Source organism: Indicator indicator, chromosome 1 (assembly GCF_027791375.1).
Source record: "Indicator indicator isolate 239-I01 chromosome 1, UM_Iind_1.1, whole genome shotgun sequence".
Lineage (NCBI taxonomy): Eukaryota > Metazoa > Chordata > Aves > Piciformes > Indicatoridae > Indicator > Indicator indicator.
This window is the reverse complement of record NC_072010.1, coordinates 19051081-19060310: the sequence shown is the minus strand read 5'-3', so window position 1 is coordinate 19060310 and position 9230 is coordinate 19051081.

The following is a 9230-nucleotide window of genomic DNA, read 5'->3' as shown; positions in this document are numbered from 1 at the left end:
CTTGGGCCGAATTTCAAACGACAACGGTGAAATGCGGCTGCGACATCCACCGACGGGCTAGGAGCGAGCGAGGCGGCGGCTTCAGCCAATCGTCGCCCTGCCAGCCAGTGACGCATAGGGGCGGGGCCCTGAGCCCGGAGGCCTTCGTGCCGTCAGCGCGGCGGCCCGCGGCAGCCAATGGGTGGGAGTGGCGGCAGCAACAGGAAGAGGCGACGGCGGCCCTAACAGGGGCCGGAGGGACCTCATCCTGCCTGTCCGCTCCCCTCGCCAATGGCCGCCGTCTTCTGCAGGCCAGCCTTGTGAAAGCAGTGACTTCGCTCTCCCATGGTGGGCTGTCGTCCAGCCCATTTCTAGTTGCACAGCTGAGTGATGGGAACAGGGAGCCCGGTGCCATCCCGCTCCGGTCGCCCGTCAGCGCTGGCCGTCGCAGATCTCGGCACTCCAGTTGCCGGGACCCCTGATGTGGCTGGCGAGGGGTCATGGGCGGATAACTCCTGGCCCCGTTGTAAGGTTTCGCTTCCTGGCGCGGTATCGAGAACGGAAGTAGTTACCGGTGACAAGAGACACTCAAAAGCTTGTTCATGTTGTTGACCTCCCAGGAGACAGGCTGCCCAAGTGGGCCCGGCTTGTCCAAACAGAGCATGCCGGATATCCCCGTACAAAGAGACTCTGCCCTCAACTGGATTAGGTTTTGGGGAGACGCCCGAGAAATAGACACCTCAGGACAAGCTCCTGCTGGGGAATGGGGTTTCTCACTAGGAAAAGGAATCCTTTAGAATTCCATAGGATTTTGTATGTTAAAGTAATTGTCTATAGGCACACACAGCCTTTTTATGTAACATGCAGGAAAAAAATAAGTCTTGCAAGAAAGAGCAAACAAACCACACCTTATTTGCTTGTTCAACTGCCTTTACTAGAGCCAGTGTTAATATATTGTATCTCAGAAACAGTTCCTTAAAGAACACACATCACACCAGTGAAACTCTGGCTTATCATGAATGCACACTTTTCATACATACCCATATGGGATATTATTTTTGCAACACTGAAAATACCAAACTATTTGAATAAATCACTGCAGAGACTGAAAAAAAATACTATTTCTTCTATTCATACTTTTGCCAGCATGCACTTTATATGGTAACTCTAAAAGAGCCCTTTGAGTTCTTAAGAAACCCAGAATGGCATTGGCCTTCCTGGCCACAACAGCACGCTGATGGCTCATGGTCAACCTTCCATCCACTAGGACCCACAGGTCCTTTTCCCCTTCACTGCTCTCCAGCAGGTCAGTTCCCAACCTACACTGGTCCATGGGGCTGCTCTTTCCCGGGTGCAAGACTCTACACTTGCCCTTGTTGAACTTCATTCAATTTCTCCCTGCCCAAGTTTCCAGCCTGTCCAAGTCTCACTGAATGGCAGCACAACCCTCTGGTGTGTCAGCCACTCCACCCAGTTTGGTGTCATCAGCAAACTTGCTGACAGTGGTCTCTCTGCCCTCATCCAGGTCATCGTTGAATATATTGAACAGCACTGGTCCCAGTACTGACCCCTGAGGGGCTCCACTAGTTACAGGCCTCCATCTAGACTCCATCCTATTGATCACAACTCTCTGACTTCTTTCCTCAACCAGTTCTCAATCCACCTCACTAGCTGATCATCCAGACCACACTGCCTCAGCTTAGCTGCAAGGATGCTGTGGGAGACAGTGTCAAATGCCTTGCTGAAATCAAGATAAACCACGTCCACTGCTCTGCCACCATCTATCCACCTGGTTATGTCCTCATAAAAGGCTATCTGGTTGGTCAGACATGACTTCCCCTTGGTAAAACCGTGTTGACTGCTCCTAAGGACCCTCTTGTCCTTGCTATGCCTAAGGACAGCACCAAGGATAAGTTGCTTCATCACCTTTCCAGGGGTGGAGGTGAGGCTGACCGGTCTATAGTTACCCAGGTCCTCCTTACCCTTTTTGAAGACTGGAGTGATATTTGCCCTCCTCCAGTTCCCAGGCACCTCTCCTGTCTGCCATGACTTACCAAAGATGATGGAGAGTGGCCCTGCAATGACCTCTGCCTGCTCCATCAGCACCCTTGGGTGCATCCTATCAGGACCCATGGATTTATGGATGTCCAGATGACTTAACTCTTTTCTAACCCAGTCGTCATCAACCAAAGAAAATTCCTCCTTTGTCCTGTCTTTCTCTGGGGCCTCGGGGCCCTCAGGACAGCCTGCAGCAGTATAGACAGAGACATTTAGCAACTCCGCCTTCTCTGTGTCCTCTGTCATCAAGGCACTCACCTCATTCAGCAGTGGGCCTACATTGCCTCTGGTCTTAGCTTTTCTTGCAGCATATTTGAAGAAGCCCTTTCTGTTGTCGCTGACTTCCCTCACAAGGCTGAATTCCAAGGAGGCCTTAGCCTTCCTAGTAGCCTCCCTATATCCTCTGACAACTGCCTTATATTCCTTCCAAGTGGCCAGCCCCTCCTTCCGTGATCTGTGGACACTCTTCTTCCACCTGAGTTTGCCTAGCAACTCCCTACTTAACCATGCAGGTCTCCTGGCTCCCTTTCTTGATTTCCTGCTCTTTGGGATGCTCTGATCTTGAGTTTGGAAGAAGAGGTCCTTGAATGTTAACTAACTGTCCCATGAGACTTCCCTTAGCAATTGCCCGAAAAGGCCAAAATTGGCCCTGCTAAAATCCAACATTTTAATCCTGCTCGATACTTTTTTCTCACCACACAAGATCCTGAACTCAACCATCTGGTAGCCACTGCAGCCAAGGCTGCCCTCAACCTTCACTGCCTCAACCAGTCTCTCCCTGTTGATAAGTATCTGGTCCAGTAAGACCATATAAGATCAAATGCCCTCAATTTAAACATTTTATGTAAAACTGCAAGAAAAACTAACTCAGCTAAAGTTAAAGAATAATGTTAAATAATTATGTAATTATTTTCAGTAGAAAGAGAACTGACAGATAAACTTGATACCCACTATTTTCTTGGTAGCAGAATCCCAGTCTTTACCAAACTCAAGTAGATAGCAGATAGATGAAAATCAGCTCTCAACCCTTCTTACCCACTCCATTATTTTTTAGATCAATTCAAAAGCCCAATGAACACCACTGTGTGTACAAATGAAGTTTTTATTATAATAATATCCTGCAAATCCACCAAAGGAGCAAGAAGAAAGAGAACATTTTCTACAGTATAGTGATCCATCCTGTGTAAAGTATCATTTGATGCAGAAGACCTCATCATCTGAGCTGCCCTGTCTTTTTAGAATCTGTAACTTTGGAAGTCTGTAGACTCATAATCATTACTTGCATTTATCTGCACTATTTCAGTCACCACAGTGAAGCAGTATGCAATCACAAAGGCAAACCTGACTTCTCTTTTGTACATTCTAACATACATAGAAATTAGAATTGCTTTCATTCAGCAGTCAATGCAATTTTATTTGTATTCCTCACTAGAGCAGCCAATTTTTAACTCTGTCAAGGAGTTTCAAAAGAGGCAGGAAGATTTCCAGGGCTCTCCTGACTATTTCTTTCTCCCGTTCCTACATTCCTTGTAAATTGTGAAATCTGTAAAGCTTCCACATTTGGCACAAGGAATCTGTTGGTGGCTGGGGCAATCCAGATTCACTGCGGTTTATTCATGCTTCTTTTAAGACCTTTGTCTTTATATCAAAAAGCTTGCTGGCTGATAATGTTTGACTTCACCCACATAAAAAGGGAATTTCCAGACCCTATATTAAAAAGATAATAGAGCACTGGGGCATACAGAAGTGAGAGGTGCAGGGTTCTGAATAAGCCAGCATCAATCCCCAAAGTTAAAGGGTGAAAGTTGTGCTGTGAAGAATCATCTGCTCAAATAACTTCAAAAATTGTGTCCAGAATATTTTATGGTGTATGCTTGTGAAGAACATCAAGCCATGAATATAATCCTAAAAAAAGGTGCAGGCTAACAGGCACCAGTTACATGAAGGATTTTTTTTCTTAATTCCTAAAATAACACTGGAAAAGGTTGCCCTTAAAAGAGTTTAGATTGGTGAACAACTTCTCCTATATCTGAGTTGGCCCTGCTTTAAGGAAGAGATGACCTCCAGAGGCCATATGCAACTTGAATTATTCAGTGATTCTACTATGTATAAATATCTTTTACTACTTTTTATAATTATCAATTTTTGTATCATATTTTCAAACTCTTTCTTCGTCCATCCATCTTTTTAAAAGAAACCAGTTGCCACTGATGTGATTAATACTTTCCATTTCCTTTTCTGCAGCCACATACTGTAGTATAATCATTGACTCTCTATAATGAAATTAATCATCTGTATTTGAGAATATTTAGATTACTATATTACATTAAATGATAAGATTTTATTTAAAAACAGGCTTTGAATTAGATGAATCACCCAGTTTCACCAGTGTCAAAAACTATACCTTTCAATTCCTTTGTGCAGCATATGGAGTATTGCACAAGAAAAGTAGTGATCAGCTGCAACAGTTTTTCTATTTGGGCCTAAGGAAGAAAAAAAGGGAAATGGAAAAGTTGTTAAGAAGGTCTTTTAAAAGGAACAGAAGCTTAGAAACATAGAACTACTTTTGCTGGATGTATATGCTACTGGAGAAAGTTTCTCTGGAATGATGATTTGATTGTGTATGGGCTGGAAACAGACTTGAAAATAGAGCATAGCCTTTCACTGACTAAAGAGCTTTGGGCATGTGTTTGGCTGTGTATCTCTGGGAATAAAACCTGTTTCCATCCAGTTTCAGGAATTTCCTTCATTTAGAGACTGAACTGCCTTCCCCCCCCCCCCCAATTAGCTAAGCACTGGCATTTTCACTAAAACACTGTTTAACAAATAGATTAATTTTTCAGGGACGAGTTATGGAAAAGGACAATAAATAGCATACTCTGCATGCGCTACAAAGTCTGTGATCCCTGCCTTATATAAACACCTTCCAGAGGCACAGGATTTCCCAATCTGCCCTGAAAACCAGTTGCTACAGGATTTGAAAGATTTGCATTTGGTAATGTATAGCCTAAATGAAGAGTTTATATAAGAGTAAAAAAATAGTTTATGAACTACCTCATTTGGGAAGGATGGTTGAAACTAATCCTATGTCAATAGCCCATGTTTATTCAAGCAATTCAGCACACAGAAGTAACAGTTCCTGTTATGAATACTTGAGTTGCATTTCTGCACTGTGGGCTGTCTGTCTAAAGGATCATGAGTTGATGATAGCTCTGTAAGGTCTTACAAGGTGTTTGTTCAGACCTTGCATTTAAATTATTTAAAGACTATCTGATGATTTATGCAAAAGTGCTTTCTTTCCTTCTCTTGAAGCATAGTGGAAAGGAGGAGTTGCAACTGCTGTTGGTAATTATGCCTACAGGAAATCTGCTAAGCAGATGCTACACAGATGCCACATGGTAATCACTAATTTGGTAACATCCACAAATAAAACTGCAAATTATTTTTTATTATATTATCTGAGAAGTAATTAGGAACCTCTGGAAACAAGTCAACATACAAACAGAAAACATTTCTTACTCTGGTACTGTAAATGACATTGAGATTCTGGCTCATTGTTATCTTGCACCAGTTCCACCTCAAATGGTTTAATTTGATATTCAGCAGAGCAAAACTTAACAACATATCTAATTTTAACCTGACAGGTTTTATACCCAACAAAATAATGATCCTGCTAGAAGGAAAGGTATGCCCCTCATGGCAGGGGGGTTGGAACTAGATGATCCTTGAGGTCCCTTTCAACCCTAACAATTCTATGATTCTATTTTACGATAAAAACAAAGCTGTAGATTGTATCTAAAAAATGTAAATTGTTTAAGTGATGAACCTAAATGACACACCATTTTGGAAAATAATCTGTCAGCTTTTATTTTAATTCCCCCGCTATATCTGTATCACCACAACCTGTATCTCTTCTTACTTTGCATTCCCCACACTCCTTATATTTCTTCTTCTCTGTAAAGCACTATTACTCCTCAAAATAACTAGGAATTAAAAAAGCAAAAAAACATGGTGGATATCTAGACAACAACTGTATCTGTTCGTGTGCCACTAGCTGTCATCCCTGCCTTAAAGTACCAACCTATAAGGACAGGGATTTTTATCTGCTGGATTCATTTACAAAACAACGGACAAGAGATTATTAAACTGAAAGCTACTGCAAAACCGCAGAAAAAGCACAAATGGATAATTTAATTCTACACTGAAATGGATCTTTAACTTTTGTTAATGCAATATTCACAAAATATTTTCTTGCAGCTAGGATACGGCTATAGTATTTAAAAGTTGGATATTATTCTACCCTCTATGGGGCTACTTGCAAAGTATCTCAAGCAGAGATAAGAGACAGTAAAATAACTTATCTGAAATAAAGCAGAATATGAATCAAATTGAAAGATAATATTCCTTAACATCTTGTTGATTTATAGGGCCAGCTTTAATGCATTGAGAATGCATGAAATAACATAAAGGTAAAGGATAATAAACTAAATGTGTAAGGGGACTAGTTTATCCTAAAACACATAAAGCAGCATATAAAGTGCAACCTACAGATGAAATGGACGTAATGACTAATTTCAAGCAGTTTGTCCAGGCAGACAGAACATAGATTTGCTTCAATCTGTATATTCTGTCTCAACTGGGAATTTTTCACACAATACTCAAAATTGTTTTTTCTTCTCAAGTCAGAAGGGAAAAAGGCAAAATGCTCTTTAATTTACATGAACCACAGGTAACATCTAGTAAAATGCTGACATTAGAGGCTGCATAACAATGTCTTACCACAGTTCTATTTTGATCCAAGTGTGGTCTCCGTCTGACAAATGCCTTTGGGAAAAAAAGGAGGGTTAATCTAATTGGACAGAAACCCACTCCTGTGTTTCCAAAATCCAGATTTAAAAAAAAAAAATCAATAAAAACGCTATTCCTCTTGCAAATTATTAAGTGGGAAGACTTAGTGACATCAGTTTTATCATATCCTTACAGATCAATGCATTGAGATACAGATTCTCACAGGACTCTTGCAAAAGCTACCAATGATTGAACATTATTTATCAAATTTCACCTACTTGAAATATGATAGAAACCATAATAGCCAAACAAGTGTACCTCCTAAAGAGACATTTACCACAAACACCATTTCCTTATGTCTTTGCTGATTTATGCAATGCACTCATGCCTGTGTCTGAGTACAGGTATACAACATGTATACCATATGTACTTACCAGAACCTACATAAATGTGTATTATTTCCGCAACGAAAAGTGAAAGGAAGTGACTGGTGACAGCCAACAAGATTTCACTAAGAATAAGGTGAAGTAGTTCAAAAAGGCCAAATGCCAGGTCCTACATCTGAGTCCGGGCAATCCCAAGCACAAATACAGACTGGGAGAGGAGTGGCTTGAGAGAGGTCTTGTGGAGAAGGATTTGGGGGTGTCAGTTGATGAAAAACTCAACAGAGGCTGGCAATGTGTGCTTGCAGCCCAGAAGGCCAACCACACCCTGGGCTGCTGTGAGAGCCCAGTGCCTCTATTGTCTCAAAACACGGCATGTGGGCAGGGCAGGGCTGATAGCCACCAATTACACTATTGTGTCAAACAAGGTGTGACTTTATCTGTTCTGAATAGAAAGAGTATAAAAGACCACAACTTCTGGGGTCCACATGTTGCATCTACCACAGATGACCCTGCTGGAATATACACACACCATTAAGAACTTGGACTATTGACTGAAGAAAAGAAGGAAAAGCCCAACAAACAGGAACCAGAACTTCCATCCCCTGTATAGATAACCTTTGACTTTCTGTGAAATATTGCCATCCCCTGTCATCTTTAGATAGATAACCTTTGTATAGACAGGAGGAAACAGGGTTGCCTGTGTAAACCTCAACATCCCTCTGTTATTTTCACATTGATATTTTCACATTGATATATTTCCGAATAAGATAAGAAGCATGGACTATGTAAGTTTGTACTGAAATCTCTTTCGATACACAGGTCTTTTGGAGAGATCCTACCTGTGTCCAGCGCTGTAATAAAGGCATAATACAAGAAACTTACTGAGTTTCCTGTCCTTCTCTAAATCATTTTGGTGACCGCGGCAGGACCACTCTGTTTGGCTGTGGGACCTGCTGAGGAACAGGACCTCTCAGGGCGCCCCCGAGAGATTCTCGAGGAGAGCTCCTCTACTCACCAGATCACCACAGGAACAGACAAGACTGCTGACGGAGAGAAGGTATGCTTTTATTAAAAGTGGAGGGGTTGTATCCACAAGCCGCAGAGGGACGCCCTGTGCGGGAGAGGAGCATTTATTGCCACCCCTAGGGAAAAGAGCTCTTAGGTTGGACCAGGGGGGTCCAAAGGGACTTAAAATATTGTTTATATTTTAAGTGTGTATTGGACCAGGGGGGTCCAAAGGGACTTAAAATATTGTTTATATTTTAAGTGTACCAGTTGGAACCAGGGGGGTTCCTAAAGGACTTAAAGTATTATGAACACTGTTTATAATTTGAGTGTGTGGTTGAGTGTGTGTGACTGAGACGTGGAAAATCTACGAAGCCAGAGGGAGTCCCAATCTGCGGTTCCGTTTCTCCGCGAGGAGGACGGCCAGAGAGGGACAAAGCGAATGAGCAAATGGGAGTGTGGCCAACAATTGTATGTTTGGGACCGGTCATTTTGTCATAATTGTATTTGTTGTGTGTTGCAAAAAGCTAGTACTGTGCTGTATTGTGTAGAATGGGGGGGAGACAAAGTAGTGAGATCCCAAAACATACCCCACTTGGTTGTATACTTGCCCACTGGGATGAAATTGGAGGCCCTCCAGGAGGGTGGACAAAACAACAGACCCTAATTAAATTTTGTACCTGGTGGTGGCCAGTATATAAGTTAGGCAATGGAGAAAAATGGCCTGTAAATGGGAGCCTAGAGTATAACACTTTATTGCAACTGATGTTGTTCTTAAGAAGAGAAGAAAAATGGGAAGAGTTAATATACGCTGATATGTTTTTCTGTCTCCGAGAACATCCTGAGCTTCAAAGGGACAGTGGTATAAGAGCTCCCTCAGATCCATTAGTTTTGGTCCTTGAAAAGGAAAACAAGGTTAAGAACAAGAGGCAGGCACGTTTGAAAAGCTGTTGTTCTGCATGTAGCGTAGGGCAGAGATGCCTTAAACTTGAGGAACCAAAAGACCTGCCTGAG